Source organism: Triticum urartu, chromosome 7 (assembly GCF_003073215.2).
Source record: "Triticum urartu cultivar G1812 chromosome 7, Tu2.1, whole genome shotgun sequence".
Taxonomy (NCBI): Eukaryota; Viridiplantae; Streptophyta; class Magnoliopsida; order Poales; family Poaceae; genus Triticum; species Triticum urartu.
The window spans coordinates 343,797,657-343,809,544 of NC_053028.1; positions in this window are offsets into that span (position 1 = coordinate 343,797,657).

Consider the following 11,888-nt stretch of genomic DNA (forward strand, 5'->3'; position numbering starts at 1 on the left):
GCGAGCACGGGCGCGGTCCGACGAACATAACAATGCGGTGCGCACTGTGCTCGCCGCCTTCTCCTCGATCCTATGCTCGTCTCCGTTCGCCCATAGTCCCCGTGTGAGTTGTGTCGCCTTCTCCTTTTCTCACTGATGCCGCTCGTCACCGACGGCAGTGTCCAGGTGTCACCAGCGCAGCCCGATCCACTCCTCGGCACTCGCCTATAAATGGAGCCACCCCCAGCCTCCTCGAGCACCATCCTCCACTCCCACACACTCCACAAACGTGTAGATAGCTGTAGCCCGGCTAGGCAGGCCGCGGGCCACCGTCACCGAGCTCGAGATCGCCGGCGATCCTCTCGGGTCGCCATGGTAGCTCCATCCTCTCCCAGGCCTGGGCGACCCTTCCAGAGCCTCCGCCGCTCTTCAGTAAAGCCGTTTCGACCACTTAGAGCCCCTAGAATCGCCGCAGTTCACCATTGTCTTCGTCTCCGGCGACCTCCACTGTCTACCTCCGCTTGCGAGGTCGAATCCGACGTCGTCTGGCCACCCCTAGCTACGCTACTGGTATGGGCAGGTGCGCCTCGATCCCCTCTCTCGATCCCTCCCTCTTGTTTTGGCCAAGGAGCCCTCGTTGTCGGCGTGAGCTCCGGCGAAGCCGCGACCCCCTCTGTTTCCTTCTCCCCTCCACCTCACCAGACTAGTGGGGCCCGCTAGTCAGCCACTCAGTACACGCGTGAAGCGATACGAGTGCTGGCGCCTGGAGGCTTTACGCCTTCAACGTCACCCCTAGTTTGTTTTATCTAAATTCAAATTCAATTAATTTCCAGAGAGCTTCAAACAGCTATAACTCTTCAACCATAAGTCCAAATGAATTGATTATTTTGCATTGTGTTCTTTGCAAAGAAATCTAACAGCTCACCAAAAATGAGATTTTTCTGAGCTGTCTAGAATTTCTGGTGATTTTCAGAAGGGATCTTGATATTTTCTTCTTGTGCTTAAAATTATTTTCAGAGGGTGAGGCTTGTCTTGAGGATCACCAGAAGGCTTGTGAACATCATCTGTACTAAGGCAAGCCACATCAACATTTTCATGGTGCCATTTCAATATTTATGATTTTCTGTATTGAATGAAAGAGTTAAACTATGCATTTAAATAACTATTATGTTATTGATATTCTGTTAAGTACTTGTTTTAGTTAATATGCTTGATTTACAGAATGTTTGAAACTAAATTAGTTGGTAAAGAAAATAGGATTCATTTGTGATGACAAAACAATAATTTTGTTATGCATAAATATCCACATGTGTTAGAAGGGGGATTTCGCGTGTCGGGATTTGGCAGCTGCAGGGAGTTTTCGCGCGCGTTGTAATTTCGGGATAGCAAGGCGCGGGTTGTGAAGGCGCCAATTTTGGGAGCACGATATCTGAATTTTCGGGATATAACAAGACGCGGGTTGAATTTTAGGGACAAGCCTAACGTGTAGTAATATTGTACTTGTACGTACCAAATCAATTCGCACTTCCCTCAACCAAAAGGAAAACGAAAAAATAAAACTATTCACACCACACAAAGAGAGAGTCTTGCCCCGTTTTACTAGACAAATGCTATTCAAAGCTACTCCCTCCTTCCATCTATATAGGGCCTAATGTGTTTTTCGATGCTAACTTTGACCAAATATTAGAGCAATGATATATGACATGCAACTTACACAAAGCATACCATTAAATTCGTCTGTGAAAGGTTCTTTCAATGATATAATTTTCACATTGTGCATGTCATGTACTATTAATCTTGTCAATAGTCAAAGGCGGTCTTAAAAATCTCATTACGCCCTATATGGATGGAAGGAGGGAGTATGAATCCATGTTGTTGTCACGCCATAGCTATTTCATGCATTAGAGTTATAGCATCATGTCTAAATTCTCCCAGAAAGATGAAATGGGGATAACAGAACCCCCAGCACCCCCTTGAACCAACTAGGGTTTACTAAAATTGGTTTCAATGTACCCAAAATGCCCTTCAAAAATGTTCAACATTTCTGGATTGGGCTAAAACCCCTAGCAAAAATGGTGCACACTTTTCCAGGACAATCTGGATTTTTTGAATTAAATCATAAGTATTTGAATTTGGGCATTTAAATGCTATAAAATATTTTAAATGCTCAAATAATTCTGGAAATAAGTGTGGGCTGTTGGAAATAATCTAAACAGAGCCTGTGTTTATTTTCAGGATTTTTGTAAGTGCCTAGCTATTTTTAATAAAGCCTAAAGTTACAGAAAAATAGAAAAGGAAAACAAAACAGAAAAAGAGAGGGAGAGAAACTTACCGGGCAGCCCACTGGCTGGCCCAGCACTGTGTTGGCCCGTGCCAGCCAGCAGCTTCCCCTTGCCAGAGCAGGCAGGGAGGTGAGCATGGCGCGCTCGAGCTCTCCACGCACCACCCAGCCTCTCTGCTTCGCCCTGGTCGCCTTTGCGCCGCGTGGATCGTCTCCTCGTCGTCGCCCCGACCTCGCCGACACCTCATTCCCCCCTGCTCTCTCCCTCGCTCCCCCGAAGCCATGGCCGACGCAGCCGCCGCTGTCTTGCCGCTGTAGCCGTAGCCACCGTCGTCCTCGTGTCACCCCACCGTGCCCACGAGCTCCGTAGCATCTCCCTCGACCTCCTCGATGAGCCACGAGGCCTCGGACGCGCTGCAACGCCGCGACCGCTGTCGTTCCCATCGTCGTCCACCGGAGATCGTCGCCGACGATTCGCCACCTCCCGAGCATCCTCGAGCCCACTTCGACGACTGCTGCACTCGCCGTGAGCCCAGCTCCGTCCTCCCCCTCTCCACTTACTCCGTCCTACACCGTGTGCACCACACCACGCTCACCCGAGCACCCACCGCTGCCGAGCTCGTCGCCGACGTGGCTCCAGCCACCCACCGGCCACACCGTTATGACTAGCGCACTCACTGCACTCGCAGGAGCCCGTAGCACCACCCCACGCGCCTCGCCATGCCCCGCAGCCTTGGTTTCAACCTCGCCCGAACTCCGACGACCGCCAAGGTCGTCGCCGGCATCGTTCCCGGCCTCCCCGAGCTCCACTTCCACCACCAAACAACGCATCTCGCTCCCTGCATCACGTAGCTGCTCTCCGCCGTCGATTTGGTCGCCGGAGACGCAAACCCGAGCCCCTCTGCCACGTCTGTCTTCGCCCGCGTCAAGCCGTCGGCCAGTTGACCATGTTTGACCCGTGTGGGCCCAGGTTGACTCCCCCCTGAGCCTATGACAGGTGGGGCCGGCCTGTTAATTAGGTTAGGATTAGTGCTAACTAATTTTAGTTAGTTTAGGTCACTGACATGCGGGCCCAAGCCCCACTGACAGTTAGTTAGTATTAAATAAACTCTATTAGTTAGCTGAGACACTGACAGATGGGGCCCACCAGTCAGGTTTGACCTAGGCTGGCGCCTTTGACTCGCTGACATCACTGTGACGTAGTGCTGACGCAACTATTCAATTTCTGGATTTATTTTTATATAGGAAATTCCAGAAAATAGCCTAAACTTCTAAAAATCATAGAAAATCAACCATAGCTCCAAATCAAACAAATTATATATGAAAAATGATCAGAAAAATTCAATCTTTCCATCTGTAATGGTTTCATGCATGACAAAACACTTTAACCTTGCTGTTTAGGTGAAACAAGCTAATACACTTATTATGCATAAGAACTTAAGTTTCCATTTGAATCTGTGATTCAAATGGACCCCTTTCAACTTGTTTCACATTGCATTAGGCAGGACACATCATTTTGCAATGTCATAGCATGCATCATATTGTTGCATATTGCCATGTGTTGATTATATTCTGTGTGCCCTTCATGGTAGGTTCTGCCTCCGAGGATAACTTTGAGTATCCAACTGAAGGGCAGTACCCTACTACCACTCCATCAGGCAAGCAGCCCCATTGATCATATCGATACAATCCCATGTTCTCGCCTCTACTCTCATTTACTACATTAAGACAACAACGTTTCAAACTGCTGTGTGCTACAGTAGTTGAACCCTTATCCTCTGCATGACCTATCATTGCCACAGTACCTAGATGAAACCCACTAGCATGTGTAGGAGTTGATTGAGCCATGTATGTCTTTCCTACCTTGCTATGCCTTCTATGCATAGAGTTGTGTCAGGTCTGGTTCATTTGGGTGATGGGCTAGAGTGAAATGATTATGTCGGTAATGTGAGGGATGTGTTGAACATGTTTTGGTAAAGGTATCGATGAGAGGCCATGTAGGAGTACATGGTGGGTTGTTTCATTGAGGCCATCCCTAAGAACTGAGATCTGTTTGCGTGATTTAAGATTCAGCTACTACCACACATTGGGCCCTGAAATATGACCCCACTCGACTTACTGACCCCTCTCGTCCTTTGTCCAGGAGTTGCAACTAGTTTCTGGTGTTTGTAGGTTATGTGTTGGCGCCCGTGCGTAGCGCTGACCCTAGGGGTGGGCTATGATGCGATAGACACACCGTGGCACGGTGTACCGAGTCGCCCGTTTGGTGTCTCAGGAACCTTGCACACATCGTTTGGGGCCATTGAGGACACCCCGGCCAGATTTCCTTGCGGATGGAACCCGAATAGGCGATAAACCTGGACTAGAGACTTGTGCAGTTAGTCAGGTCGTGGTCTACACCCACGTCGGCTTTCGCTTGAAGTCTGCTGAGCACCTGTCGTGTGCAGACGCTAAGTGGTGGAAACATGTGTGATGAAGTACACCCCTGCAGGGTATTAAACTATTCGAATAGTCGCGTCCGTGGAAAAGGACTACTCGGTTGCCTATACAATTCATAGACAAGTTAATGGTTACTACTAAAAGACTCAAGATAAGTGTGAGTACTGAGGATGGCCCTCTCATAGGATGACGAGGGAGGATCCCCGGTGGAGTATTGAGTTGGTGATTAGTGGACTAGTGCTCCTCGAGCCATAGTAGTCCGCTACAGCTCGGTTCACCGGAGTCCTGCTAGCCCAGCACTACTGCTCAGGACACTTGACTGGTCGGCATGTGTTTCACTTTGTTCCTATGTCTGTCCCTTCAGGGAAATGTCACGCGGTGACTTCTGGAGTCCTGCCTAGCCTGCTACAGCCCGGGTTCCCCGGAGTCCTGTTAGCCCGGTGCTACAGCCCGGATTCACTCGCTGATGACCGACATGCTCGATGTGATTCATGTATACCTGTCCCCATAGGTTTGTGCCGCTTTGGTTTCACGACTAGCCATGTCGGCCCGGTTTCTCTATCATATGGATGCTAGCGACACTATCATATACATGAGCCAAAAGGCGGAAACGGTCCCGGGCCATGGTAAGGTGACACCCGTGGGGATACCGTGCATGAGGCCGCAATGTGATATGAGGTGTTACTGGCTAGATCGATGTGACTTGGAATCGGGGTCCTGACAGCGTTGGCATCAGAGCCGGACTGCCTGTAGGTTCGTTGAGCCAAACTGGTCAATGTCGAGTCTAGAAATGCTTTAGTTATATGTAGGGGAGTTGATTGTGGGAGGGAATGTAAAGCTCTTTTACTCCTTTACCTGATGCCCTCTGATCTGAGTCATTCTCTTCTCATTCTACGTGGGTTAAGGACTAGGCTCTCTTCTTTCTATCAGGTTCACGTGTTACTAATCCGTAGTAGCTTATAGGATTGTTGTTACAAGCCTCAGTACAGTTTCTACTACTTTTAGTATGTTGCCAGTTGAATCAGAACCTTGATATGATGTTGTTGAGTGGTATTGCAAACTGTTGTGGATGTCTCAAATCTTTTTCTGAGCATTTACAGCCGTTATGCTGTCTGATTTCCCGTAGAAAATTCTAATGCCTTTGCATTATTCTGTGCTTTCAGATGGCCACCCATTCATAGAACCAAGTGGTTCGTCTGACCCGGTGCCTCGATGTGCCCGGCCACACGGCCATGTTGGTTCGAGTGATGGTCGAGTCAGGTTATCGGTGGTATCCGGAATATACTGTCGAGGAGCAGTTCAAAGACTTCAACCAGAGCCAGTACCTCTGTACCGTCAAGATATATCCCTCTTATCCTGGAGACACTGAGCCCCTTCACTGTTCCTATGGACTTGGGGTCACTATTGAGATGTCTGTGCAAGATGCAGCCTATTCAATGATGACTATCATTCGAGCCAGGACTGCCTTGCTACAGAACACCGATTTCCGTTACATGCCAGCCTCACTTCATGGAGCACAGGGGTACTATCAAGCTTTGTACTATGACTCTACACATGAGGAGTCACTACTCCGCACTACTGCTGAGATGCTCGAGGATAAGGACCGCGAAAATGGGGCCTTGCGTATGGAGCTTTTCAACTCTCGTGCTGGTCACTAGGCCACATTGACTCGGTTTGCACCTGCGGTACAGGCAGGATACATGGACCTGAGGGACCTGTACCCTGTACGGTCTGGATTACTAGATTGTATGGAGTGGCGCGATGTAGGAGGCATCACCCCTCCTCATGGTCCCCGTCTGCCACCACCTGTGGGGCCGAGGCCACATCCGAGTCCCTATGGTCCGCAGGCTCCGCAAGACCGTCTGTTCCCAGATGATCATGTTCCACTTCCAGGCTTTGGTGGTGACTTTTATGAGGATTACTACGGAGCCGTCTGAGCTAGTAGTAGTTTCACTAGTACTGTAATAGTTGTATTCTCCACAGTCCTGCGTGACCCGTGGGATACGACTTGGTGTGTATCACGCTCCAGAGGTGTACAAAAATAATGTATAGGAGCTTGGAATGCCTTCGATGAGATGTAATGTCTTTCACCGTAGTTGTACTCTAGCCTGGGCTTGTACTAAACTATGTACGGTGTGTATGACCAATGGTATATATATGGCAGTTTCTATATTACCATGTCGTGCAATGAACATCTTAGCACTCCATGTTATCCATTACATTCTGCACTTCCCTGCTAAGTTTGTGCCATCCTTATCTAAACCGTTGTCTTGTTTTCTCCTAGGATGGTCAACACCCGCAGCAACCCTGCTGCCCCGGAGCAGGGGGAAGCCAGTGCAGCTAGGGGTGAAAATCTACCTCACCCGCCTTCTCTGGCCGAAGTTATGCTGGAGGCGGAAAGAAACAAGCGTGAGACTAACCGCTTGCTGGAGCGGATTGAGCAGAACACTGCACGCCATCAGCAAAACGACTTGGTGTCAATCAATGACTTCATCAAGTTGTACCCACCAAAGTTTAATCATTCCATCGAGCCCCTCGACGTGGATGACTGGCTCCGCAGCATCACACACAAGCTACGCTCTGCCAACGTAGCCGAAACTGATAAGGTTACCTATGTTGCCTATCACCTAGAAGGCCCTGCTAGCCTTTGCTGGGAAAACTTTGAGGCTATGCGCCCGGTCGGCCAAATCACTACTTGGGCTGAATTCAGTGAGGCTTTCCATGAGCATCACATCCCGGAAGGTCTCATAGATCGCAAGAGGGAGGAGTTCTGCAATTTCACCCAAGGAAGACTGGCTGTGGATGCATATAGTCATGAATTTGGGAATCTGGCACGATATGCTCCTGAAGAGGTATCCACCGACGCTAAGAAGCAGGCAAGGTTCCGCAAGGGACTTAGCCCTGAGCTTCGCCGCGATCTTCGTCTGCATGAGTGCACCTCCTTTCAGAAGTTGGTCAATAAAGCCATCAGTGCTGAGACAGGCAAGTCTGACTATGACGCTTCACGCAAGCACTCTCGTGATTTTGGATCTTCATCCGGCTCTGGATCTCAGAAGCGCCGGGTGTGGATTCCAAGCACGGCACTGCCACCCAGGTTCATCCCGAGGCCATCCTTTGAGGCGCCTCGTCCCAACCAGCAGTTTGCACCGTCCAAGCCTTATGGTGGCCCCGCTGCTAATGCTGCTCCACGCCCCAATGTTGTGACATGTTTTAAGTGTGGAGAGCCGGGTCACTATAGTCGAGAGTGTCCCCAGAACAGCAACCCCAATCAGTCTGGAAAGTCCGTTGGCCATGGTAAGCCAGCGGGAAAGACCTTCTACGCCAAGCCAGCCACCACTGCACGTGGCCATGTTAACTATGTCTCAGCTGAGGAGGCACATGAGGATCCTAACGTTGTCCTTGGTGCGCTCCTTCTTAATTGCCATCCGGCAAATGTTCTTTTTGATACTGGACCATCTCATTCATTCATATCTGAGAGCTATGCTCGATTGCATAACACGACATTCTGTGACATGCCCACTTCCATGGTAATTCAAACTCCGGGTTCCAAATGGCAAACTTCTAGAGTAAGCCATGGGAATGAAATTCTTGTCGATAGACTTGTCTTCCTTGCATCCTTAATAGCTCTCAAGTCCTCGGACATAAACATCATCTTGGGTATGGACTGGATGTCAGCTCATTATGCTAAGATTGATTGTGCCACTAGAACTGTTCAACTTACTCACCCATCGGGCAAGACAGTCAATGTCTTAACTCGAGTGGCCAAGCGCTAGCTTTACTCTCTAAATGCCAACCCCCTTCTAGACCTTGAAGATATTCCCGTAGTCCGAGACTTCCCGGATGTCTTTCCAGAAGAACTGCCAGGTGTTCCAACTGACAGGAATGTCGAGTTTGTGATAGACCTTGTTCTAGGAACCGTTCCGATTTCTAGGAGACCCTATAAGATGGCACCCTTAGAACTAGCCGAGCTTAAGAACCAACTCGATGAGTCCTTGAAAAAGGGTTTCATCCGTCCTAGTTCCTCCCCTTGTGCTTGCCCCGTCCTCTTCGTCAAGAAGAAGGATGGAACGGATCGGATGGTTGTACATTATTGACCTGTCAACTTGGTCACTATCAAGAACAAGTATCCGTTCCCCAGGATCAACAATCTGTATGATCAGCTCGCTAGATCCTCAGTCTTTTCCAAGATGGATTTGAGGTTGGGCTACCATCAAATCAAAATCAGAAATGGGGACATTCCCAAAACGGCCTTTGTTACTCGTTATGGCCAATAGGAGTGCACCGTCATGTCCTTCGGTTTAACCAATGCCCCAGCCACTTTCTCTCGGTTAATGAACTCGGTCTTCATGGAGTATTTGGATAAATTTGTCGTAGTATACCTCGATGACATACTCATCTACTCCAAGAATGAAGAGGAACATGTCGAACATCTAAGGCTGGTATTGACGAAACTTCGAGAGCATCGCCTTTATGCCAAATTCTCCAAGTGTGAATTTTGGTTGCCAGAAGTGACCTATCTAGGCCATGTAATCTCTCGTAAGGGTATTGCTGTCAATCCCGAGCGAGTTCAAGCCGTCCTTGATTGGACCCCACCTGAGACGGTCAAGCAAGTTCGGAGCTTCCTTGGCTTAACGAGCTATTGCCGCCGCTTCGTTGAGAATTTCTCCAAGGTTGCTAAACCTCTAACTGAACTCCTCAAGAAAGATAAAAAGTTCAAGTGGACCCCACAATACGAGTTCAGCTTTCAGGAACTAAAAAGACGCTTGACATCTGCTCCCGTACTGGTACCACCAGATTTCTCCAAGGACTTTATTATCTATTGCGACGCCTCGTGACAAGGACTAGGTTGCATACTCATGCAAGATCGTCAGATAATTGCCTATGCCTCACGACAACTACACCCACATGAGGAAAATTATCCCACACATGATCTAGAGCTTGCAGCTATAGTCCATGCACTTAAAACTTTGCGACATTACCTTCTCGGTAATCGTTGCAAGATCTTCACCGATCACCAAAGTTTGAAATATATCTTCACCCAACCGGATTTGAATCTCAGGAAAAGACATTGGGTCGAGTTGATCTCGGATTACAGCTTAGGAATAACTTACACCCCGGGCAAAGCCAATGTCATGGCTGATGCGCTAAGTCGTAAATCCTACTGTAACAACCTGATGTTACAACAGAGTCAACCACTTCTCCATGAGGAATTTCGTAAGCTTTAGCTTCACATTATTCCTCGAGGATTCCTATCCACCCTGGTGGCGAAGCCTAACCTTACGGATCAAATCATAGCTGCCCAGAAGCGTGATAAGGGCATATCCCGGATTAAGGAAAACATTGCTAGCGGAGTTGCTAAATGTTTTTCCATGGATGAGCGAGGTCCTATCTTCTTCGAGAACCGCTTGGTGGTTCCCAAGAAACAACATCTACGCCAGTTGATTCTTAAGGAAGCTCAAGAATCCCCTCTCACCATTCATCCCGGTAGTATTAAAATGTATCAAGACCTATGCCAGAGGTTTTGGTGGACTAGGATGAAGAGAGAAATTACTGAATATATTGCTAGTTGCGACGTCTGTCGTCGTGTTAAAGCAGAGCATCAACGGCCTGCTGGCACCCTTCAACCTTTGGCTATTCCTGAGTGGAAATGGAATAAAATCAGTATGGATTTCATTACTGGGTTTCCCAGGACCAAGAGAGGGAATAATGCTATCTTCGTCGTAATCGATCGTCTTTCCAAGGTGGCCCACTTTCTACCTGTTCGTGAGAGTATCACCGCTAGCCAGCTGGCTGATTTATACATCTCCCAAATTGTATCCCTTCATGGTGTCCCATTGGAAATTAACTCAGACCGTGGGAGTCTCTTCACCTCTCGATTTTGGGAAAGTTTCCAAAATGCTATGGGAACTCGTCTCTCTTTTAGCACCGCCTTCCACCCTCAATCAAGTGGTCAAGTAGAGCGAGTCAATCAAATTCTGGAAGATATGCTTCGAGCTTCTGTCATGTCATTTGGAATGGGTTGGGAGAAATGACTTCCATTCGCGGAGTTTGCTTATAACAATAGTTATCAAGCTAGCTTGGGCAAAGCTCCTTTGGAAGTTCTCTCTGGGCAAAAATGTCGAACGCCTCTTAACTGGTCAGAAACCGGGGAAAGACAACTCTTTGGCCCGGATATGATTCAGGAAGCAGAAGAGCAGGTTCGCGTTATTCGTGAGAAATTGAAAACAACCCAATCTCGTCAAAAGAGCCAATATGGTCGTAAACATAAGCTCATGACTTATGAAGTCGGCGAGAAGGCTTACCTTTGGGTTACTCCGTTAAAGGGAACCCATTGCTCCGGTATCAAAGGCGAATTGGCTCCTCGTTACATTGGACCCTTTCGCATTCTTGCCAAACGAGGAGAAGTTGCCTACCAATTGGAACTACCTCCGCATCTTTCCAGAGTTCACGATGTCTTCCACATTTCTCAACTCAGGCGTTGCTTCGTGGATCCTATCCATGGAGTGGACCACTAAACGCTTGATCTACAAGATAACCTCTCATATCAGGAATATACCGTTCGTATCCTTGATCAAGCCGAGCGTACCACTCGACGCCATAATATCAAGTTTCTCAAGGTTCAATGGTCACACCATTCCGAAAAGGAAGCCACTTGGGAAAGGGAGAATCGTCTTCGACTCGAGTACCCCACCTTCTTCCCAATAGATCCTAAATCTCGGGACGAGATTCTTTTGAGTGGGGGTGAGTTGTCACACCCTAGCTAGTTCATGCATTAGAGTGATAGGATCATGTCTAAATTCTCGCAGAAAGATGAAATGGGGATAACAGAACCCCCAGCACCCCTTGAACCAACTAGGGTTTACTAAAATTGGTTTCAATGAACCCAAAATGCCCTTCACAAAATGTTCATCATTTCTGGATTGGGCTAAAACCCTGGCAAAAATGGTGCACAATTTTCCAGGACATTCTGGATTTTTTTGAATTAAATCATAAGTATTTGAATTTGGGCATTTAAATGCTATAAAATATTTTAAATGCTCAAATAATTCTGGAAATAAGTGTGGGCTGTTGGAAATAATCTAAACAGAGCCTATGTTTATTTTCAGGATTTTTGTAAGTGCCTAGCTATTTTTAATAAAGCCTAAAGTTACAGAAAAATAGAAAAGGAAAACGAAACACAAAAAGAGCG